The sequence below is a fragment of the Ovis aries genome, chromosome 20, assembly GCF_016772045.2.
Source record: "Ovis aries strain OAR_USU_Benz2616 breed Rambouillet chromosome 20, ARS-UI_Ramb_v3.0, whole genome shotgun sequence".
NCBI lineage: Eukaryota > Metazoa > Chordata > Mammalia > Artiodactyla > Bovidae > Ovis > Ovis aries.
In genome coordinates this window covers 47,611,781-47,636,224 of record NC_056073.1, presented here as the reverse complement: position 1 = coordinate 47,636,224, position 24,444 = coordinate 47,611,781, and the positions used below count along the sequence as shown (strand labels likewise).

The 24,444-nt window shown below is 50.9% G+C and overlaps 2 long non-coding RNA genes across 2 annotated transcripts in view; both read right to left on the bottom strand.

Annotated features, from left to right (window-relative positions):
* LOC105603892 (uncharacterized) overlaps positions 1-5,567 on the bottom strand; it is a 39,857-nt gene extending 34,290 nt beyond the window's left edge. The window contains exon 1 of the long non-coding RNA XR_001436416.4: positions 164-5,567. This is a non-coding gene — a long non-coding RNA (uncharacterized LOC105603892). The remainder of the gene's footprint in view (positions 1-163) is intronic.
* Positions 5,568-9,465: 3,898 nt separating this feature from the next.
* LOC132658319 (uncharacterized) lies at positions 9,466-18,660 on the bottom strand. Its single transcript, XR_009597761.1, has 2 exons — positions 17,891-18,660; positions 9,466-15,428 (listed from the first exon to the last, which is right to left on the bottom strand). It is a non-coding gene; the product is annotated as an uncharacterized LOC132658319 (long non-coding RNA).
* Positions 18,661-24,444: the final 5,784 nt, after the last annotated feature.

The following is a 24,444-nucleotide window of genomic DNA, read 5'->3' as shown; positions in this document are numbered from 1 at the left end:
CCCCTGCCCCCCGACCTCCTCTGCACACACACGCCACCCCCCCTTCCTCTGAGTACCAGCAAACATTATCTTTTATCCTAAGTGACTTCAAGCATCCAAAATAAAATTCACAACAGTGGGTTTCCATTCAGGAAAACTCTGCTTTCCATCCGGCACTACAAACCTCCAGAGTGATAAGGAGCTCAAACACTTGACCTTCTGGGAAAGAAGACCCCAAAAAAATGACAACAGACAACACGCAATTTAAGATCTCTATAAATTATGCTGTTTCCGCAAGTGGAGAAAGCCAAGGCCGTGCGCGGTCAAGATAATCGTTCAGTATCGCGTTTCTGGAAAGTGTCAGAGGAGGAGCCCAGCCCAGGACCCCTGACTCCCCCTGAATAGATCACTGCCGCTCCCCCTCTCCACACCCCAGGGCCCGACCCCCAGAGGGCCTGGAAGCGGAGCTGACAGCCGAGGGAGGGGACCGCCGGACCTCCGGGCCCCCAGCTCTATTCCCGGAAGTGCCTTCCTCTTGGGAAACTCTTACTGTTGTGCAGCTGCCAGGCCCCAACCAACCCAATGAGGACTCACTTCCCTGTTCACTTAGCATTGCTGGAACCCGCTGGAATGTTTAAATAGGACCTTGTTGGAAGCTGAGTTTCACATATCTGACTTACAAAATATTTCTCTCACTCAGCTTTCTGCAGAAATTGTTTGTTTTCTTTTAAAGGGAAGCAATCAGTAAAATCCATAGGTGCTAGGTGCTACAGGAGTTCTGCAAACCTGTGACTCCAAGAACAGTTTTCTTGACAGGGAGGTGGGGGGGGGGGGGGGGGGGGCTGGAAATCCGGTTGAGACAAGGTGTGGAATCATGGAGCTATTTTATCACATTTAGTATTCGGTTATCAGCAGGGTAATTGAGCAGCTGATCAAAGTACTCCATCATAAAACTATAGAATCGATCTTCAAATCGGATCTTTGCCATGGGAGCAGGCCCAGCTCATGCACCAGGCAGGTGTCCTTGCTGAGACGCCTGCCTCTTCAGGCTGTGAAGTCTGTGAGAGCGGCAGAGACAGAGGCGCAGCTGACATCCCCACGCGGGACCCAGAGCACAGATCCTGGCATAACTCCTGCGCCCCTGTCCAGCAGGGCCTGCTGTTGACCGCACAGGGGGCAATGTACTATCCCGCTGAAAACCCTTGCAAAATGCTAGGCAGTTAACCATAGGGCTGAAAGGACTCACCTATAAAAACACAGCGTAATAAGACATGGGATATAGCGCGGGGAGCTATATTCCCCATTCTGTGATTAAGCCTTAATGGAAAAGGACTTTTTAAAAAACAATGACACATCAAATGCCAAACTGCTTGTGATTCACGAGCAATTGTTTGTTGCTTCTTATGCCTTTTGATTTCTTATTATATACATGTGAACTTTTTAAAAATACACGTTATTTTTTAAAAACCTTTTTAAAAATATGTGTGTGTGTGTACAGCAGAAATTAGCACAACATTGTAAATCAAGCATATTTATTTAGAAGATATGGGAAAATATGAAATACAGACAAATAAAAAGCAAGTAGAGCTTCTTACAAACCTGGATGTCTGTTAAAAATATAGCAACAGAAATTGAGCTACACAAAACTCAAGAAAAAAGCCAGACAAAACAGTGTGTACTGAAAAGTTCCATGCATAGAAATTTAAAAGGGGCTTCCCCAGGGGTTCATCGATCCACATGCAATGCAGGAGACAAGGGTTCAAGAAGATCCCCGCAGAAGGAAATGGCCACCTCCTCCAGTATTCTTGCCCGGGAAATCCAACGGACAGAGGATCCTGGCGGGCTACAGTCCGTGGAGTCGTAAAGAGTCAGACATGACTTAGTGACTCAACAACAACAACATAAAAACGGGCGAAACTAGTTATGGAAAACAGCATGGAGGTTCCTCAAAAACTCACAGATAGAATTACCACATGGTAGAGACACTCAGTCGTATCTGACTCCTTGTGACCCAGGGACTGTGGCTGACCAGCTCCTCCGTCCATGGACTTCTCCAGGCAAGAATACTGGAAAGCGTTGCCATTCCCTTCTCCAGGGGATTTTCCTAACCGAGGGATCAAACCCAAGTCTCCTGTACTGCAGGTAGATTCTTTACCGTCTGAGCCATTGCTAGAATTACCACTTGACTTAGCAATTCCACCTCTGGGTAATTATCCAAAGGAATTGAAAGTAGGGACTCTAAGAGCTATTTGCACATCGATGTTCATAACGGCTTTATTCACAATCGCCAAGAGGGAGAAGCCACCCGAGTGCCCATTAATAGATGACCGGGTAAACAAAAGGGGAATCGACACAGTGGAATGCCCGTCGGCCTGGTAAAGAGAAGATCCTGACACAGGCTGCACTGTGGAGGGACGTGAGGCCATCACGCGCAGTGACAGACGCTGGTCACCAAAGGCCAAACGCTGCCTGGCTCCATGGAAGAGGTCCCCAGAGGAGGCAGGTTCACAGACACAGATTGGTGGGCTCCAGAGGCTGGGGAGGGGGAATGGGGCCAGAGCTTCGGTTTTGCAAGATGAAAAGAGGTCTGCGGATGGCAAGTGTGAGGGTCACACCGTTTGAATGCACTTCATGCCGCTGAGCTGGGCACTTAGAAACAATGACGACAATAAATTTGGTTTTATGCTTTTCACCACGATTAAAAACTAATTTTTTTTAAGGGAAAAAAAGAGGCAGCACCCAACTATGGTGCGAGACCAGGGCTGGCTGGGGAGAAGGGGGCTCCTGGCGGCTGAGCAAGCCCCGTTCCTTAGTGTAAGTGTTGGTTGCACGAGTGTTCTCCAGCTGTGAACCGCTAGTGAATTATACGTTTAGGCTTTGGGCACTTTTCTGCATGCATTTTTTAGAATTTTTTTTAAAATATTGTAAAATGCCTTCAGCCAATTCCTCCTCCTCTACCCCTATATATACGTAAAAGTTAGAAGAAATTATATGAGCAACGATGAAAACCCAGTTCTACAGGAAAGGCCACAAGGATGAAAGGTCATCTACAGTCTGCAATAACATACGAGGCGATGCACTTTTGCCCATATCTTGCCTAACAGCTTCTGGAGCTTCCAAGTTCATGAAGCAAGTCCTCTTTGTGTTTTCATTGCCACTTCTGTTAGTGAGGAGAACATCACCCCTCCCCCCTCCAAACATCAGATTTTTAGAAAACTTTGTCCCAGGGGTCCCTTCCCCCAACAGCTGCTCAGCAAGCAGAGTCAAGCACGCAGGGCGGGAAAGGCCCGGGTGTGCAGAGAGCCTGGAGCGAGCATATGGGGATCTAGGAAGTCCCAGGTGTGCTCTGACCACAGTGCACTCATTAACCAGGCGCTTAACCGGTTAACTGGCTGGCACTCGAAGGCCCCTCTCGGCCTGGCAGACTGGGAGCTTTGGCTTGATTCCCAGTCCGCCCCCACACCCCAAGTCCCCTCTTCTGCTCCCAGCCAAGACCTCTCTCCACAGGGATCCAGACCATAAGCCCAGGGCTCTGTCAGGTTCTATGGCGGCGGGCTGAATCCCCAGGCAGGGCAGACGCCCCCTTAGCCCCTGCTTCCCCCAGGGCCTGCTCCCCACGCCTTCACAGGCTCCGGCTGTGATGGGAACTAGCTGCTCAAGAAGACAAGGTCTTAGCTCTCCTCTCTCTTTCTCCTCGTCTTCCTCCCAAAGCTTCTATTTCTGCTTCTACCCCAGTTCCTTCCCTTACATGACCACAAGCCCAGGTGAGGCTCGGGGCTTGAGGAAGCCAGTTCCACATCTCATTTCCTTTGGGCCCTTTAAATTCAAACTTTTAAAAAGATAATCTACTGGTATCTTACCAATTGGCATCTAAGCATTGAACTTCTATAATGACACTCACATCTTCACCCCCCACCCCGCCCCCCACCCCAGGGAGGACCCAGATGGAGGCTGGGAGAAGTAAAAAGCTTCTGATCCCACCAAGTAGCAAAGCCAAGAAGATGCCAGTCCCGCCTGGATGGTGCAGGCCCGTCATCTCAGATGTGCTGGAGCCTCACTCACACCTTGAGGGGTTCGGGTCCTGCTCTGGGCATTTCAGCCAGTTCCCCAGTTCAGACCTTGGAGGCTTCCCGGGCCACTGTGAGAACACTCACAGCGAAGCAAGGAATGCTGGGAATCCCAGCGGCTCCTAGAGGTATTCTTTAAATGGTCACGCTCTTGTGTTTTAAATACCACGTATAAGCCCAAGGCCCTCTGTTTACCTTTGACGTTACCCAAATAAAACCAGGGAGCCGTGTCTGCAGCTCAGCAGGGGCCTGGTTTTGGGAAAACACTCTTCTCCTGAGAGGCGGAACTGGCCTTTCAGGAAATGGTGAGGAAGAGGAACTGCATGGATCATCTCTCAAAGTCTCGTGACGCCATCTTTACGCCGGAGGGGCGGGAAGGGAGGATGAGGGGAAGTGTGGCTATAAAACAAACCAAATCTTGGAGTGCACAATACACGTGTCCGAGCAGACTCAGCTCCGTTTTCAGCAGGAGGGAGCCCTCAGAGCTTGACCCCCTGCCCGCCAGGCTCTTAGAAGCCAGAGCAGGGCCTGCTGTCTGGCCTGCCTGGGCTGTGCCTAAGTACCTTTAGAAAGATGCCGGGCTCCTCTGAGGCTGAATCAGCACCGTCAGGCATCACAGATGAACATGGCCCAAATTTCAGGTCAGTTCTGTCAAAAGAAAGGAACCTTTTTTGTTTTAATCTTTTTCAGAATTTGCTCAAGATTTTCAGAAAGGAGGAACATGAGCATTTGTTTTTAGTTGAGTGGAAAAGATGAGTCTCCTGATGATGAGTTTCTGCAGCTAGAGATCCGAATAAAAATTCAAAATGAAAATACATTTTTAAAAAATGTGTCTTTTCCATTTCTACAAAGAGTGACCATATCGGAAGGGGTGAGGTGCTTGAACCCCACAGGAAAACTGGACTTCCCTGGGGGCTCAGACAGTAAAGATGTCTGTTGGATTCCTGGGTTGGGAAGATCTCTTGGAAAAGGAAATGGCAACCCGCTGCAGTATTCTTGCCTGGAGAACCCCATGGACAGAGGAGCCTGGTGGGCTACAGGCCACGGGGTTGCAAAGAGCCAGACACAACTGAACTACTTTCACTTTCCCTTTACGTGAAAACCTTATCATCTCAAATAAGGCTTATAATTTCAAGTTTCAACCCCATCCCTGCTCCCCAGGGCCGAAGGGATCAGTGGTTTGCTTCCACCAAACAGTAGTTTCAGCTCCCTTGGAATTAGCACATTAACCTCTGTGACCACCACCCCCAATTTAAGGAAAGTTAAAGGTGGCTCGCTCCAAACTTTGCTTCATAGTGAAGCGAGTCTTTTTTCCTCTAAGGAGCTTCATACTACAAAAACTCGGAACTCATGAAAACTCACTTTCGCATCGTTTCCTGCTGAGCAGCGAAGCTCAAGCACGACGCTTGGCTTTTGCCAGATTTGGGGCTTATTGCAGGAAAACAGTGCTTTCCTCTTTTAGCTTCTTTCCACCACCTCTGGAGACAAGCTTGCCAGCTACCAAAACAAAATGTTTCCCAGTTTCTCCTCCCACACTTGTGAACTTTGTTCCTTGATTAGGTACCAGACTCCCCTGGAAACAGAACTGGACAATGTTCAACCAATCACTGCGGGTTCTTCAAACACAAGAGACGCTGTTTCACGAGGTGTGTGTGTCCTCCCTGCCTCGCCTTTCAGCGTTTGAGCTGGTTTTCGGGGCTGCAGCAGGGGAGCCCTGTCCCCAGGAAGCAGGAGAAGGAAGCCACTCGGGGTGCACAGAGGATAGGCCCTGCACCCTCCTCTTTAGGCCCAGCAAGGAGCTGTGAGCAAGCAGGTGGATGGCACGGCCGTAGGACAGGCTGGTCCCAGCTCCCAAGCTAAAAAATTCCAGTTACTTCACAGCTGGCAGTGAGACACTGGGCCGCTCCCCCCTCCAGCCCCCAGCCAGACCCACCAGGCCTGCCTGCCTTTGACATTCCCCCCAGCCCCTCCCAAGAGCAAGGGCTGGTCCTTGGTGCTGGGGGAAGGGAAAGAGCCTGCTTACTTGCAAGGAATCTCTTTGTGGACCCTCCACGAAGGCATGGGGCTGCTGTTGCCAAGGGAGCCGATAGAGGGCAGCATGTGCTAACAGATAACTAGAGCCGGCTTCTCTTCCAAGGGCAGGGCGTCTCAGAGAACACATGCTGGGGTTCCCGCGTGTCAGCAGAAAAACAAATCTGAGAGACTTGAGGGAGGGCTGGGCTGGGAGACAGAGGAACGTCCCTCCAAGCCAGGCCGTGTGCAGGAGACACTGCTCAGGGAAGAGCCAGGCAGCATGTCCTGGCAGAGGCTGGGCATATAAACCCAGGAGACGCAGGCCCCTGAGCAGAGCGACACCTCCCGCCCCACGAGCCTGCGTCTCATGGGCTCCTCGGCCTCTCCTAGCCCCAGTTCAGCGCCTGGACCTCGAGCAGAGAGGGCATCGTGTGTCCCAGCGTGCTTCAGCCTTCTGGACTGAGAGGACAGGGGAGCGCCCTGAGGCTGGCAGATGCTGGGGGCCTGGCTGGGTCTGAGAAGGGAAGTGCGACCCCGCCAAGTGCGATGAGGTGGCTCAGTTCCGAGGGCAGTGCCGGGCTCTGAGCTGATGGGTGTCAGCCTCGCGGCTCTCAGCCCAGAGAGGGAGGGCGGGGCAGACGGGAGCTGACGCTCTGGGGTGCCCCGCAAGAGCAGCTCTGCACTCAAAGAGCTCCCAGCATCCCTCCTTCTGACCCCTGGGGCACCCTGCCCAAGGGGAGAGCCCGGCAGCGTGCTGAGGAGCAGAACCCGGAGCCGCGGCTCAGCCCTGACCTCCGTCCAAGTCACCAGGGGCAGGAGCAGAGGTGTCTGTGCAATCCAAGGACTGTCTTTTCCCACGAGCCCCTGGCCAGCCCGGTCCAGGCGAAGGACAGGCTGCGCCCTAACAGGCTGGGGAGTGTCTGCTTGCAGGTGACGGCGCCAAAGCCCCCGCCCGAGGTTTCAGCCCCTGCACAGGCCCCAGGGCCTCACTTCCTCCTCCATCCCTCAACCTCTCCCATCTCCTCTCCTCCCAGAGACCCAGCCGGTCCCCGCACTGCACCGCGCTTGCGGCCGTGCCTGCCATTTCTTCATGGAGCGATGATGGTTTTCCGAGCACCGTTCACATGTCTTTTCCCAAATCACGTGCATTGAAAAGCAGCAACACAGCAAGAATGAGGGTGCCAGGACCCCCAGCACCCCTAGCTCTGGACCCTGTCGGGCTCAGCTTCTGGGCCCTCGTCCCCCCCTCCTTCCATCCCATGATCCAAGGGAGAGGGGCTGCAGCCTCTAAGCCAGGGACAGGCTAATTATAGAAGTGACACCGTAGAGAATAGGACGCACTTGGAACTGAACGGGAGCCTCGCGCTGCCGGGAGGGTTTCCAACTTCCAACAGCACCAGGCGCGGTATTCAGACTAAGTTTCCCACTGACAGCAGTTTAAAAGCTGGACAATGTAGAAAAGGACTCCAAGCCTTCTGCTGCAATTTTTAAATATTGAGAAGTAAAGAATGTTGGCTTTTGATGCGAGGAATGAAGGACTGGGGTGCACGCCTCTCTGATCACCTCGGCATCAGAAATAAGGTTAGACAGTAACTGTGCAGCCTTTAAAAAGGAGATGCCAGCACCTGTGACAACATGGGTGGGCCTGGAGCCCCCCGTGCTGTGACACAGAGAAACACTGTAGGATTTTGCTTGTAGGTGGAATCTGTGATAGTCCGATGCACAGAATTGGCAAGTAGACAGAGAGAGAAATGGCATGGTGTGGGTCACAGGGCTTCAGTTACGCAAGATGAGTATGTTCTAGACAGAAAGAACATACTTGTCATACAGCGTGGTGACTGTTGCTAACAATACTGTCCTGGATGCCTGAGAGTTGCAAAAGAGGACTGAGCTAAGGGGAAACCATCTCACCTCTCACACACATACACACACACGACGGAAACTACGTGAAGGTGAGGGATGTGTCAGTCAGCTTGGGATCTTTTCCGTGTCTACGTGTATATTATCTTCTGCTCAGATGTTCAGTCGTGTCTGACTCTTTGCTACCCCATGGACTGTAGCCCGCCAGGCTCCTCTGTCCATGGGATTCTCCAGGCAAGAATACCAGAATGGGGTGTCATTTCCCCCTCTGGGGACTCTTCCCCGCCCAGGGTCTGAACCCTCATTTCTTGCATCTCCCGCATTGACAATCGGATCCTTTACCACTGGCCCACCTTGGGAAGCCCCACAGTGTCTATGTATATCAAAACATTAAGCTGGACACCTTAATTAGGTACGATTTTTCCATGTCAAAGATATTTTAGAAAAAAAAAAAGAATTTTAAAATTGGAAAGTGGAAAACACAGGCTAGAATGACAAGGGGACACAGGAAGGAAGCAGAAGAGGCGGCAGCACCGTGAGCACGACAGATGGGGGCGCCCACGGCCCTGGGCGGGGACCCAGGGAGCAGACTTTCAGGTTGATGGTGACCTCGCCCAGAGGGATGTTTTCACTTCTTGAAAACCTTTAGGTGGAGGAAATACACCCATCAGTCTTTGCTGAATACAGCTGCCTGGGAAGAGCAAGGCTGAGTGGAAAACAGGCCTTGAAACCAAACCTCGCGCCTAGTACTTTGTTACGTAACTCAGCGGAAGCCTAGCGTCTCTTCTGGTCGGAGGCTCTCCAAACATTTGGGGAATGCGGCCTTTGGAGAGATGTTTGCAGAGGTTACCCTGGACACTCAGCGAGGGCTGTGACCCAGCCCTGACCACGGGGCGGGGGGAGGGGAGCGGATCTCAGCCAGGCTCCACGTTCAGTGTCCAGAGCCTCTCAGGCCCACCTGCCTACTGCCTTGCTCCAGCCAAGGATACTTCTGGAGCGCGGTTTCTTCCTTGGGAAAACAGAGACGAATAACATGAAAACAGTAACACATTTACTTCCATGGAGTTTTGACTGACTCTGTGGAACTGAACCATGTCTTTATGCGTAAATCACGTTAGTTCATGCCGACTGGAGTCGGATGGACTTGCTATGTTCTCTGAGCCTCACGTACCCGTAAAACCACCCCGAGTAAGACAGGATTGTAGGGCACAAAATGCTCAGAAGAGCTTTCTTCAAAGTGCACGCGTGCTCAGTTGCTGCAGCCGTGTCCAGCTCTTTGTGACCCTATGAACTGTAGCCCACCAGGCTCCCCTGTCCGTGGGATTCTCCAGGCAAGAATACTGGAGTGGGTTGCCATTTCCTCCTCCAGGGGATCCTCCTGAGGCAGGGATCAAACCTGCATCTTCAGCCATTGGCAGGCAGGTTCTTTACCACTGAGCCATCTGGGAAGCCCCTTCTTTAATGCTTTCCAAATAGTTTTGTGGGCAACTTGTAGGGAGAAACATGTTTCACATCTCTTCCCAGCACACACAACACAGGCATACTCAACTGAAACAATATTTAATCTCACTCTGTGCAATACACACCATCTGGCATTTTCTACGCTCTTTCATTTGTTAAAACGCTAGTCATAGCTCACTCACTATAGGCTGTACAGACTGAGTCTCTACAGCTCCCAGTCTGAGAAACATTGGCTGGGGGCTTCCAAACAGGAAGAGAGACTGACCACTCATTTTTCACCTTTCCCTTCATAAACCCTATTAAAATGGTGATAAAGGAATGAAATGCCATAGACCCACAAAGACAAAGGACACAGGAGGGGGCGTCGATGGATGGGAGACTTTGACAAGTTTTTAGAAGACAGATCACTGGGTTTCCATCACAGTAAATGACAGAAGAACCCTTAGTCACTAGACAATTTGCCTTATTCTTCCTTGTAATAAGATTCAGATTGTATTTAAGTCCTCAGCCTCCACTGCAAGGTCATGGTGTCAGGAAAGACCAACCTCATCTTCAGCTCCAGGGAGTAAACCTTGATTCAGTTCAGTTCAGCTCAGTTGCTCAGTCGTGTCTGACTCTTTGTGACCCCATGAATCGCAGCACACCAGGCCTCCCTGCCCATCACCAACTCCCAGAGTTCACGCAGACTCATGTCCATTGAGTCAGTGATGCCATCCAGCCATCTCATCCTCTGTCATCCACTTCTCCTCCTTCCCCCAATCCCTCCCAGCATCAGAGTCTTTTCCAATGAGTCAACTCTTCGCATGAGGTGGCCAAAGTACTGGAGTTTCAGCTTTAGCATCATTCCTTCCAAAGAAATCCCAGGGCTGATCTCCTTCAGAATGGACTGGTTGGATCTCCTTGCAGTCCAAGGGACTCCCAAGAGTCTTCTCCAACACCACAGTTCAAAAGCATCAATTCTTCGGTGCTCAGCTTTCTTCACAATCCAACTTTCGCCTCCATACATGACCCCTGGAAAAACCTTGATTAGCTGAAGACAATCATATTAATTTTATTTCCCTTGTCTAGTGATTCATTTAAGAAGAGCCGTAACACCTAATTTTGGGTGTGGGGTCTTGATAGAAAGTCTGCCAATGATGGGATTAATTCTAGGAAACATTCTCCAGTTTTAAAGAGTCAGAGGACAAGGTAATTCCAACTTCTGCCTCTGGAATATAAGCCATTGCCATATTGTACCCACAAAAGGAACTACCCAAGGCATTCTGGCAAAACAAACAGATTTTTTTAAAACCAGGGTTCCTGATGTAATTCAGCCACTGAGTTAAACAACCTGAAAGCCACCTTATCCCAGGACTTTTATATCATTCAAGAAAATGAATCCACTTGTCATTGGGGACATTTTAATTGGGTTTTCTTCACTTCCAGGATCCTAACTGACACAACAAGGTGTGTCATCATAAAACTCCACCACATCGGGGGAAACTGAGGGCCCTCGAACTCCCAAGGAGAGAAAATCGAGGAAGAACACAGAGGAACAGGAAGGAAAATGGTACAACGGATACAGCATTGGATGCTAGGACAATTAATGACTTCAAAATTCTAACAGAAAATGACATTCTATCTGGAATTCAATAACCAGGGCTTCACTGGCAGCTCCACGGTTAAAGAATCCATCTGCCAAGGCGGGAGACACAGCAGACGTGGGTTCGATCCCTGAGTTGGGAAGATCCCCTGGAGAAGGAAATGGCAACCCACTCCAGTGTTCTTGCCTGGGGAATCCCATGGACAGAGGAGCCTCCGGGGCTACAGTCCACGGGGTGGCAAAGTGTCAGAGACTTACTGAACAACAAAACGGAACAAGAATGAAAGCAGGTAAAGGTATTTTTATACACACAAGGATAAAAATATATATATATTTTAATCTCCCATGACTTTTTCCTAAGTGCTAGTGGTTGACGAGTTTCAGGAAAAGAAAAGAATAAGAAGGAAGAAAAGGAAGCCTAACCACGTGTCAGCAATCAGAATGGCCAGCATGTAAAAGTCTACAAACAATGCCGGCTGCAGAGGGTGCGAGAAAGGGGCTGTCTGCACCATTGGTGGGGGTGTGAACTGCTGTACCCACTATGGGGAACAGTATCAAGCTTCCTGAAAAAAGCTAAAAATAGACTTATCACATGATTCTGCAGCCCACTTCTGGGCATATATCCAGAGGAAACGCTAATATAAAAAGACACATGCATCCCAGTGTTCACAGCAGCACTATTTACAACAACCGAGCCGTGCAAGCAACGTGAGTCCATCGACAGTGGACGGACGAGACAAAGAAGACATGGTGTATGCGTGCAGCAGAATATTGCATAGCCGACAGAAAAGAGTGAAATAATGCCCTTTTCAGCAATACGGATGACCCCTGAGATTATCAAATTAAGCGAAGTAATTCAAAGACAAATATCCTACGATACCATTTATGTGTGGAATCTAAAAACAATTATACAAATGAACTAATTTATAATGCAAAACAGATTCACAGACAGAGAAAACAAACTCAGGGCTTTCAAAGAATATAGTGGGGAGTGGTGGTGAAGAGAGAAATTAGGAGTTTGGGGTTAGCATATATGCACTGCTGCTGCTGCTAAGTCGCTTCAATCGTATCCGACTCTGGGCGACCCCATAGACAGCAGCCCACCAGGCTGCCCCGTCCCTGGGATTCTCCAGGCAAGAACTCTGGAGTGGGTTGCCATTTCGCATATAAAACAGACAAACAACAAGAATCTACCACATAGAGCACAGGGAACTCCACTCTATACCTTATCATCTATAAGGGAGATGAATCTGAAAACAACTATATATATTTGAGCAAACTCCAGGAGATAGCGGAGGACAGGGAAGCCTGGCATGCAGCAGTCCAGGGGGTCACAGAAAGTCAGAGCTGACTCAGCAACTGAACCATGCATGTATATAACTGAATCACTTTGTGGTGGACTCGAAACTAATATAGCACTCTAAACTAACTACACTTCAATTTTTTAAATATATTTTTAAATAAACTCTTTTACAAAAAGGAAAGGAGGCCTAAGGAAGACTAAGAGACCTCGGAACCAGCAAGCAGAATCAGCAGGGTAGGGAGGACGACCGCTCTGCTGCCGGTCCCAAGAATCGCCAGCCCAGTGGCAGCAGAAAGGTGGAGAGAGCCAGGAAGAAACAGACTTGACAGAGTAGGTCCTGTGGCAAGTCTAGGGACAAAGTGATAATCAGAATGAAATTAAAGGTATTATATTCATTATCTCTCGCTGCATAACCAATTACCCAAGACTTAGGGACTTAGAACAAAAAGCAAGTATTATCTCACAGTGTCCAAGGGGCAGGAATCTGGGAGCAGCTTGGCAGGGGGATCCCAGCTCAGAGCTTCTCCTGAGCCGTTGGCTGGGACTGGTCAACTGCCAGCTCCACCGGGTCCATCAGTTCGACTCACTCACGGAGCTCTTGGCTGGAGGCCTTGGTTTCTTTGCCCATGGATCCGGCCACGGGGCTAAGTGCCCTCACAGCACTTTTCCCCTGAGCAAGATCCCCATGAGCAAGGTCAAGGCAGAGGAGGCTGGGTCGCCCTCGGCAATCTGGTCTAGGGAGCCACGCATCTCCCTTCCATCGCTGTCGACTTGTTAGAAGCGGCTCACCAAGTGCAGCAAGTGAAACAGGGCTTAATGTTCTGAACGGATGAGCACGTGAAGGGGAGGGGGCGCTGACGGTGAGGGAAGTGAGCGTGGGCGTGGGGCATCTGGAATCTTGGAAATCTCTGTATTTTCTGCTCCATTATGCCATGAGCCTAAAACTGCTCTTAAAATAAAGCCGATTAAGCACTGGTGTGGTCGGGGTTATGAGCAAGCCCACTCTCAACCCCCTTCCGCTCCCGGCTCATCCTCACGGTAGGGTCTTGTTCCCACGTGGCCCCTGCCCCCAAACTGTCAGCCTTCCCACCTGCAGCCCCCTGCACCAGGAGGCACACTCGGTGCCCCTGATGCACCCACACTGGCCCGTCACCGCCCCCCACGCCCGCCACTCCACGTGTCGATGACCCTGAAGGCCAATCTCCGGATAGACAGGGAGTGAAATGAATTTGGTTTCCAGGGATGAGACTAGGGCAGGTGGGGAAGGGGGAGGACCAGGAATTATGGGGTTGGGGGAGGGCTCAGGCCCCGACCCTTCGCTCCCCCAGCCCCTGGCCCTTCATCTCGCCTGCCTTCCTACCTTGAGCTCCCCCTCTGACCCCCACACATACCCTTCCTTCCCACATCCTCACAGCACTGATGGAGGGAACTCTGGACCATTGCTATGAAGGTCGCCATGACTACACTGTCCCTCTTGCCAGGCAGGCGGGACGAGGAAACTGCCCCCTGGTCCCTGCCTGGCTCCTCTCGGCCCCCACGAGAGCCGAACCACAGAGCTTTCTATCCATTCTTGCCTCCTCCTCCAGTGATCCTGCCCCCTTCCTACTGAGCAGCAGCCCACCGTGGGGTCCCTGGACTTCCTGCCCAGGGTCACACCTGTCCCCCTCCCTCCCCACTCCTGACCTTTGACCCTGGCTTTCACCTGCGAGCTGACCCCATTTGGCCTCCCCTCCCCAGACCCCCCTCCCTGACTCCCCTTCCCTCCCTCGCCCCTCAAGCCCTTTGGCCTCCTCACCCATGTTCTCTCCGGTTAAAACCAAAACAATAATAAAAGAGAAAAGTGTTCTCCAGGCAACAGGAGGAATCACACAAAACACTTTCACCAATGGCGGGGACCTGGAGCTGGCCCCCTGGCCAAGAAAAGAGGTGAGTCCACAGGGCGTGGAAGTGCAGCCAGGACAGGAGCCAGCTTGCCAGGGTGCGGCAGGGCTGGACTTGGAAAGTGGACGCTCCCTGGGTCGGCCACCACCCAGGCCTTCTCGCGGCCCTGGTGACCTTCCTGCGGACACACCATCGGAGCGACAGGACGACTCCGAGAGGACACACCAGCAGTTTCCATCATGAGCGTGGAAATATCCACAGGGCGATCGCAGGCAGGCTGGGCTGTCCCCCAACGGCCCTTGTCTTTTTCTCTTTTGGAACAGGAGACGAAAGTGAAGTGAATCTCACATCAGACTCTAAGCAGAGCAGGGCAAACAGAGCCCCTCCCTCCGCCCCAGCTTCCGCCCCATCTCTCTTCCCCAAATCCCCCTCAGGGGGCTTCACTTGCTGTCTTGGGTGCTTGCCTTCCAGCCCGCTAGAGGCTGGTTTCCGGCCCCAGCTCTTCCTTCTAACCAGCTCTGATGACGGCCCTAGTTAGCGCTGAACTCTTAAATCTAATGGGCTTCCCTGGTGGTCAGACGGTAAAGAATCCACCCGCAGTGCAGGAGACACGGGTTCGACCCCTGGGTCGGGAAGATCCCCGGAAGAAGGGGATGACAAGCTGCTCCAGTATTCTTGCCTGGGAAATCCCACAGACAGAAGAGCCTGGTGGGCTACAGGCCATGGGGTCGCAAAGAGTCGGACAAGACCGAATGACTACCGTGCACAGCGGACAATTCACTGCTTGTCTTAATAACTGTCTACAGTTATTGACTTGTCTACAGTCTTGACTCATCACTGCGGCTTCTCAAAATCTGCTTCTTCCAGGCTTCCAAGACCCCCGTCCCCTCTCTGTTCCCATGGCCCGTGGTGCACCCGCACCCCCAGCAGCCTTGCCTTCCTGGCTGCTCTTCCAACTCCCTTCCTGCTGGCTGGTCCTTCCCAGAGCTCCTGCTGGTCCCCTCTGTGCCTTTCCCCAGAGACACCTCTGGTGATCAGCCTGACCTTCTCTATGCTCTCATCTACCCCACATGCTCCATGACCCTCCCCCATTTGCATTTTATCGTTATCTGCAACAAGGGTCCCCAAAGGGGAGGACATCTGCAGATCCAGTCCTGGGAGTGATCCAGGTGCCAGCAAGCACCAAGCACTGCAGGAGAGTAAGGAGGGCTGCAGGAGGGACCTCCCCGGTGCTCCGGTGGTTGGGACTTTGCCTTCCAATCCAGGGGTGCAGGTTCAATCCCTAGTCGGGAAGAGAGGATCCCAAATAAAACAGAAAACAGAAGCAATATTGTAATAAATTCAATAAAGTCTTAAAACTAGTTACAGTGCTTGCTTACTCCTTGGAAGGAAAGTTATGACCAACCTAGACGCTGGGAGGGATTGCGGGCAGGAGGAGAAGGGGACGACAGAGGATAAGATGGCTGGATGGCATCACTGACTCGATGGATGTGAATCTGAGTGAACTCCGGGAGTTGGTGATGGACAGGGAGGCCTGGCATGCTGCGATTCATGGGGTCACAAAAGAGTCGGACATGACTGAGCGACTGAACTGAACTGACCTGAGACAGCATATTAAAAAGCAGAGACACTACTTTACCAACAAAGGTCCACCTAGTCAAAGCTATGGTTTTCCAGTAGTCATGTATGGATGTGAGAGTTGGACTATAAAGAAAGCTGAGCTCTGAAGAATTGATGCTTTTAAACTGTGGTGCTGGAGAAGACTCTTGAGAGTCCCTTGGACGGCAAGGAGATCCAACCAGTCCATCCTAATGGAAATCAGTCCTGAAGATTCATTGGAAGGACTGATGTTAAACCTGAAACTCCAATACTTTGGCTGCCTGATGTGCAGAAGTGACTCATTGGAAAAGACCCTGATGCTGGGAAAGATCGAAGGCAGGAGGAGAAGGGACGACAGAGGATGAGATGGTTGGATGGCATCACTAACTCAATGGACATGAGTTTGAGTAAATTTCAGGAGCTGGTGATGGACAGGGAGATCTGGTGTGTTGCAGTCCATGGGGTCGCAAAGAGTCAGACAGAACTGAGCAACTGAACTGAATTGACATTTTAAAAAAAAATCCTTACAAAAAAAATTTTTTTAAAGTGAAGAAGGGCTCCAGGAGAGAGAGGGAGAAAGGGACCAGAGTGGTGCCAGTCCCAGCCTCCCAAGGACAGGGAACCAGATGGCCCAGGGCCCTCCTCGCCCAGCCCGCAGGCTCCACACAAGCCCACAAGCAAGCCCCTCCGCTGTTCCTGCACATGTCACAGCCTCAGTCACACAAGTGCAGTTTTTGACTCCCTGGTACAAGCAGCATCTGTTTTCAGCCTCCAGCTTGAGGGCAGGAGGAGGGGGGAGGTTCTTTCAGTCTTTTTATATGAGGAATCCATTGATCTGAACAAGGTTCCTATTTAATTAGAACAAATAAAAGCCATAATTGCAAGGCAAAATAAAAACTGCATGGATGAAACAAGCATGAACGGCAAGGTTGACTGCCCTCGGCATCCTTGTAAGCGGGCATCTCTGTCCGAATAGCAACCCCACCATCAGCTGCTTAGATACAGACCTAGAAGCACTGTGTCAAGTCACTTATCAGGACTTGGTCACTTAGAACGTGCTAAAAATTAATGTAACAGTCTTGGCAACATGGATCCAATGAAAAAGCAAATCATTCCCGTTTAGTGACTAATAATGAAATAATAAGGTTTTACCCACTGTAAAAATGTCAACAGGCTGGGAAAATGTTAAGAGAGCAGAAAATTTGAGCCAGATGATGCAAAAAGAGAGAAAAGCAGAACTTGGGGAGAATGCTGCTGATCTGGGGTCAGGATGGTAAGAATTTTTCCTGCCATGTGGTAAGTGCCATCGACGGCAGACATCCCCCCAGGAGCCCCAAGGGGAGACCTGAGCGAGCTCTTGGGAGCTCAGGAGGATGGAGGAGAGACGCCAGCCACAGGCAGGAGGAGGAGCGTGACCCGTGGGTGTGAAGCCATGACCCAGGGCCCCATGGCACTGGCCAGTATCTATGCAGAGACCAGAGGTGGCCACCCAGAAACCTCGTGGATTCCTAAACACTAACAAGAGAAAGAGAAATTAAGAAGGTGACCACAATCACACTGTCAATAGTACGGGACACCTGGGGCCTGACCAGCAGCTGTCGGGCTCTGTCTTTCTAATTATCACCCACAACACGAGGAGGAAATTTAGATCCCAGCCCTGACCTCTCTTCCCTTCTCCAGACCCTCGTCTTCAACAATCCCTTTAAAACATCCACACGGGTGTCTATAAGCATTTCTAACCCAACGGGTCCAAAACCAAAGTCTGAATCCCCTCAACAGACTTGATCCTCCACCAAGCTTCCATTCCAATGGCCTCACCACTGACCACTCAGCTGCTCACACCAGAAACTGGGGAGGCCTCCGGGATTCTTCCCACCCTCTGGCCACCAGACCTTGACTTCATTCTCGGTTCTCAGAGTTCACGGCTTCCACCTGGCCCCAGCCAGTGACATCACTTGGATGTCTCTAAGCGCCTCCTGAGCCATCTCCTCGCTTCCTTTCTGCCCCACCACAATAGTTCTGCCTCCGCATGCAAAGAGAATGACTGTTTTACAGCCAATGTCGGATGGCATGCCGTGGCACAGAGGATAAACCCCAGTCTCTGGAGAATGGCCCCTGGGGAACTGGCGTCTGGTCCCTACCCACCTCTCCTTTCTCCCACGGGCACTTTGACCTGCAGCAAAAACTGCTTCTGTGACGTCCATTCCCACCGAGTTCTCTTGCATCTGGAGTCCTTTCCAAAGAGAAATCCAATTCCTTTCCAGGCTAAAATGCAAGATAGAATTTGGGCTTATTTCCCAAGAAGGCCAACCCCCCCAGCCAATCTGGTAGCATCTTTCGCCCACTGGGAAATTCTTGAAAAGCAACTAGCTGGTCCCCAGTCAGGCTCCCTGCCCCCAGTTCCCAGCGGGTTTATCCGCTGTCCAGCCCGCAGCCTCGGGTCACCGCCGCAGCTGGGCCCGGCCCCTTCGGAAGCAGAGGCTCCGGCGAGGGCAGCGGATTTATGGTGCAAGGTTAGCCGGCGCGTAAACCTGGGCGTCGGCCATCAAGGGCCCTGGCGTTTTTACTGCCTCCTCCTCCAAGCCCCTGCATGGATGTGAAGCAACTGGAAGGCGGAACATCTGGTTTCACTTTTTGCATTCACCAGCACAGCTCCCAGCTGACAAAACCCTCCGTTCTTGCCAGGGTCCTGCTGGTGGCTGGTGGGCTGAATGCGCAGGCAGGGGGGCAGCTCTCTGCCAGAGATCTCGCTTCTTTTTTTTTTCCCCTGCCTCATCTTGGGGCCAAGAAACCGCCAGCCACGAAGGGATCAACCCCAATGCATCGAGACAGAGCGGGTGGCTGAGTCAAGGCCAGGCTGGCCGCGGGGCCAGCTTGCCAGAGACGCCCGAGGGCCACTTGTCCCAGCAGCGGGCAGGGTCCCTCCCCGCCCCGGGCCGGCCTTTAAAAGGGGGCGTGGCCGGGCCGCGAGCGGTGGATGCTGGGACTTGTAGTCTCCACGCACAAGATGGCGGTGAGTGAGGGCCAGCATCCCTGTACTCTGGGGCAGGACTTCCCCAGGTAACGTTGCCCCGTGGAGGCCAAGGGCCGCACCGGAGGAGGAAGGCACGCGGAAGATAAGAACCTGCTCAGGTGACTTACCTTCAGAGCCCCACCTCTTGACAGAGGCTTAAAGTGAAGTCGCTCAGTCGTGTCCCACTCCTTGCGACCCCATGGACTGTAGCCCACCAGGCTCCTCCGTCCATGGTATTTTCCAGGCAAGAATACTGGAGTTGGTTGCCATTTCCTTCTCCATGAGATCTTCCCGACCCAGGGATTGAACTCGGATCTCCCGCGTTGTAGGCAGACGCTTTACCGTCTGAGCCCGCTGGGAAGTCCCCTGACAGAGGCTTACTTCTCTTCTGGTGGAGATGGCCAGTTAGAAAAAGGTGCCCCTCCATACCCCTGCAGTCAGTGGCCAGTCTGGATTAGATGCCAGCAGGGATGACCAGAACAATCGGAACAGGTGCCTGGAGGATGCCCCCTGCCGTAGACAAACCAGAACACTCTCCCTGCAGCTGCTTACTATGTACCACTGGGTCAGACCCGGTGATAGGAGCCATAATCCTTTGTCACCTGCTCCTCCGAACTGGCCAGAATGTGCCAGGAAAGGTGGTTGTTATTGTTCAGTCACTGAGTCACGTCTGACTCTTTGCAACACCCCCTCCCACCCGCTTCCGTGGACTGCAGCGCTGCAGCAGGCCAGCTTCCCTGTCCTTCACCATCTCCTGGAATTTGCTCAAGTTCATGTCTATTGTGTGGGTGATGCATCCAACCATCTCATTCTCTGTCACCCCCTTCTCCTCCTGCCCTCAATCTTTCCCAGCAACAGGTTCTTTTCCAAAGAGTTGGCTCTTTGAATCAGGTGGCCAGAGTGTTGGAGCTTCCGCTTCATCATCAGTCCTCCCAGTGAATATTCAGGGTTGATTTCCAGCAAAAGGGTCCAAGCAGAGCACTGCACTGAGACCCTGGGAAGATACCCCAGGTGGCCAGATCTGTCCTTGGGTCTCCAGTTCTTTTTCTTCAGGATTCCAAAAGCAGACAGTCCAGACTGCCATCCCACCAAGGTCCTCACAGGCTATTTAACAAGCTCCTCTTGTGTGGAGGAAAGTGAGCACTCCTGTGTTGTGGATGGGAATGTGAATTGGTGCAGCCGCTGAAAGCAGTATGGTGGTTTCTCAAGAAACTAGTGATAGAACTACCATATGGCCCAGCAATTCCACTCCTGGATATATATCAGAAAAAAAAATGAAAAACTTTGGAAAGACACACACTGCCCAACGTTCATAGCAGCATTATTTACAATGACCAAGATATGGAAGCAACCTAAGTGTCCAGCAAGAGATGAATGAAGAAGATGTGATGTCTAATGGAATACTACTCAACCATAAAGAAGAATGAAATTTTGCCATTTTCAGCAATATAGGTGGACTTGGGGGTACTATGCTAAGTGAGATAAGTCAGAGGAAGATAAATACTGTGTGACATCACACGTAGAATCTAAAAATTAAAACAAACTAGTACAATAAAAAGGAAGCAGACTCACAGAGAACAGTCTAGAGGTTACCAGTGGGAAGAGAGAAGGAGGAAGGGGCAAGATCAGGGTAGCGGATTAAAAGGTACAAACTATTGGGTGTAAAATAAATTGTAAGAGCAAAGGCAGGTGACTTCTCGAGGACTTCAGTTCCTAACCTTACTCTCTTTCTCCCTCTCTCCACCCCTCTGTCTCCACTGCAACCCTTCCTCAAGCAGTAAAACAATTTTTCTAAACTTTTCATTTACTTCCCTCTTCCTTTAGAGCCAACCTTCTTGAAAGGGCTGTCAGCAGTTTCTATCCACTTCCTCTCCTTCCAGATATTCACTCCTCAACCCAATCCAATCTGACTTCCACTCACTCCACTGATACTCTTTAGTCAACCACAGACAGCCTCCATATCACCAAATCCAGCCAACTTTCCAGCTCCTCTGCTGTGTGTGACACAGGAACCCACTCTCTCCTCTTGGCTCCCTTAGGACAGTTTCTGCATCTTCTTCCCCTCTCTGATCCCCCTTCTGGGTCTGTTTTGCCCGATTATCATCCTCTACACAAACCCCACATGAAGGATCGCCTCTGCCTGAGCCTTCACTCCCTTTGTCTTATGCCCTTTGGCTGGGTGAGCTCATCTGCAACCATAGTTTTCATGCTCACAGCTCCAGATCAACACCCCAGATCCAGGTGCACCCCAGCCTCTCTGAAATATCCATTTCCTATCCCAAAGGCGTCTCACTTCTAAGACATTCTGGACTCTCCTATTCCTCCTCCACATCACATCCCCCACCCCAACCCCCTTTTTTTAGTCCCAGCTCAGTCTAAGTGCAGTTTCCAAGTCGCTGACTCTACAGACTTCTTGTCTATCACATTTGTACCTTTCTCCATGTGCTTTAGGGCCAGATTATGACCCCTTTCCTTTCTCACATGTTAAGAACATCACAAAGGTGTTACAGGAAAGAGCCATTTTTTACTCCACGTTGGATCTGTTTCTTTGACTTTAACCTTTGCTTTTTAATAGTTTTGTTATTATAATCATACACAATGACCTGCCTCAGGGAACCCTGCCCCTCTGCCTAATTGTTAAATTAAAGTGCCTTTGTTCAGCTCACTGAAAGACAATCTGACCCTGCTCACCTGTGAATGACTAAGGAGAAGAAATGAACACATCCCTTCCCCCAGGATGGCCCTTCCAGGAGATTTTTGGAAGATTAAACGCCTTTATACTTTTTTTCTTTTTAACTCCACCCCTTCTCTGTTGTATAATAGAACCTGGCATCCAGAAACTGACAAGATGGTCATTTTGAGACATTAATCTGCCATCTTCTCGGTCAGCCAGCTTTCTGAATAAACGCGTGCTCCTTGCCTCAATACATTGGTCTGTCATGCGGTGAGCAGAGTGAGCTTGGACTCGGCAACAAAGGGATATTGAAATTATATTCACGAATTCTCTTCCTCCCCAAGGTGGGGCCTAATTCCTTTACCCTTAAATATGGCCTGGACTGACTGACATTCTAGCAAACAAAATGTGACTGCAGGGATGGTACAAGGCCATGTCTCAAAAGGCATACCAGCGTCCCCATCAGCTCTGGTTGCCATAACCAAATACTGCAGAGTGGGTGGCTCAAACCACAAACATTTATTTCTCACAGTTCTGGAAGCTGGCAAGCCCAAGATCAAGGTGTCTGCAGATTCGGTGTTTAATGAGAGCCTGCTTTCTGGCTTATAGAAGCTGTTTCCTCCTGGTGTCCTCATGTGGCAGAGACAGCAGGGGCTCTGGTTGCTTCCTCATCTCAGAAAGGCATCAACTCCATCAGATTGGGCCCCCCCGCCCTCATGACCTCACTTACCCCTGATTATCTTCCACGGTCTCCATCTCCAAATACACCGAGAGTTAGGGTTCCAATGCATGAAGTTGGGGAAAGAGGGAAAAACATGCAGTTCATAACAGACACTTCGGCCTCACTCTCCCAGGTCACCCATTCTGGAGTGACCCAGCAGGCAGCATGCTCACACAGCCTGTGGCAAGGTTAGCAGGGAGAGGAACTGACCATCTGCCGGTGACAAGCACCAACTTGGCAGGCGTGAAAGTCAGCCACCTTGGCCTTCCAATACCATAGCCTCAGCCAGCATCTTCACAGCAACCTCATGGGAGACCCCAAGCCAGAACCTCTCAGCTGAGCAGCTCCAGAAATCCTGAGGAAGAATACCCTTGTATTCTAAGCTGCTATGTTTTGAAGTGATTTATGTTTCAGCAAAGATAAATAAGCCCTTCAAACCTATCCCCTGATAACAGCCAAAGCCCTATTTTCAAAATGTAAGTATGTTATGTCATTCCCTTACTTAACATTTTTTATGGTTTTCAGAACCTCCCAGAGAACAGTGAAACCGATGATAACGGCATTCAAGCTTCTTCAGGACCCAGCCTCATCACTCAAGGGCTCCTATAGGCCAGAGGGATTTCATATCTGCTGACCCTCCACCAGAAACCCTCCTTGAAGTGGTAGATAACACTCCTGAGGTTTGTATGTACCTTTATCAACACACATTAACATTTGCCTGTCCATCACCCACTCTGGCCTAGGGAGGATTGTCTTTCATCTGCCACCCCAGCACAGGAGTGGTACTCAGCCCATTTACTAAGTAATTCTGATGTGAAAGAGAACAAAATGAATACAGAACAAAAATTATCTTGAACTATCTGACTTCCAGAGCAGCCACTACGACTTTCCTGGTGGTACAGTGGGTAGGAGTCCACCTGCCAGCGCGCAGGACACAAGTTCGATCCCTGGTCCGGGAAGATCCATGTGCCACATGCCCCGCAACTACTGAAGCCTGTGTGCATGGAGCCCGCACTCTGCAACAAGAGAAGCCAGCGCAGTGAGAAGCCTGTGCCTTGCAACGAGGCATAGCCTCGGCTTGTCTGCAACTAAAAAAAAAAAAAAAACACTTCATTCCTGTCTGCACACAGGAATGAAGAACCAGCACAGTCAATAAATAAATCTAAAACTAAAGAGCAACCACCAACTGAATTAAAGAGCATGATTCCATTAGGCCTTCTCTATTGACTCATCTAGATAACCCAATCTTTTCTGGAGTCTCTAAGCCGATTCCTGGAGGCTGAAAGCTTCTGAAACAAACTTGGACAGTTTTTGCATTTCCTTTTGGCCAGCAGGTGGAAGAGCCCGTCTTATGCTCCTTGCTCCCCTGTCCCACCCCAGTCATGCCCCCTGATACCCAAGGCCTCCCTTCAGGTGAACCTGAGAGCTAACTGCCATCTGAAACTCTTCGTGAACCTGGAACACGAGATTTCAGGTCGAGTGTGTGTGGGGGGCTGTGCCTGTGAGAGGTGAGGATGGTGGTTCTGAAGGAAGCATTTGCTGGAAACACAGTGGTTTGCTGGGACGTTATGATGGGCATGGACCTGGAGATCATTTAGATGCAAAAGCAATTTGTGGGGGAGGAAAAGTGAGTGACATTTTGGACTGTTGGTCTGAGTGATCCATTTTTCATATATGTTAGGAAATATCAGCCTTAGTCACCCTTATGGAAAAAAATACTTGTGAGTCAACATGCCTGGAGGTCCCTCAGAAGGTCATTAAGATCAGTGGTTGCCTCACCAAGGTGAGGGCTCTAGGGTTTTATACTCAGAAAAAGATCTGAATTCCTCTCCCTGGCTGACGAGTGTTCACAGAGCTGCCTGGTGGCCCAGACCAACCACTCTGGGCTCTCCTCGTAATGAGCCCCCGGCCCCCTCCACCCTGTGTCTGTTCCCCGGGCCTTCCCTCCGTTTCACCAAGGTGCTGGACAACCTTAGGTCTCCTCCTCCACTGAACAGGCTGGTTCCTCCCAGCTGGTCAGTCCCACAGCAGGATTACCTCCTGGGAAGTTTTCCCCAGGGAACCCTCTTTCCCAGGGAGCCCCTCCCTCTGAGTAACCAGGAATTTGAATTGGGTAGAGGAATGCTGATAACAGCTAAGAGAGCACACGGAGCTCCCTTTTCTTCATACCAGACCAGAACTCGTGTCTACTGGGCAGTGGCAGGGGAGGTGGGAGGGGTGAGGCGCCCTCCTTTTTTGCTTTCAGCTCTTTGCCTGAAATGAGTGTCTTCAGGGTTTGTTCCACCAAGGAA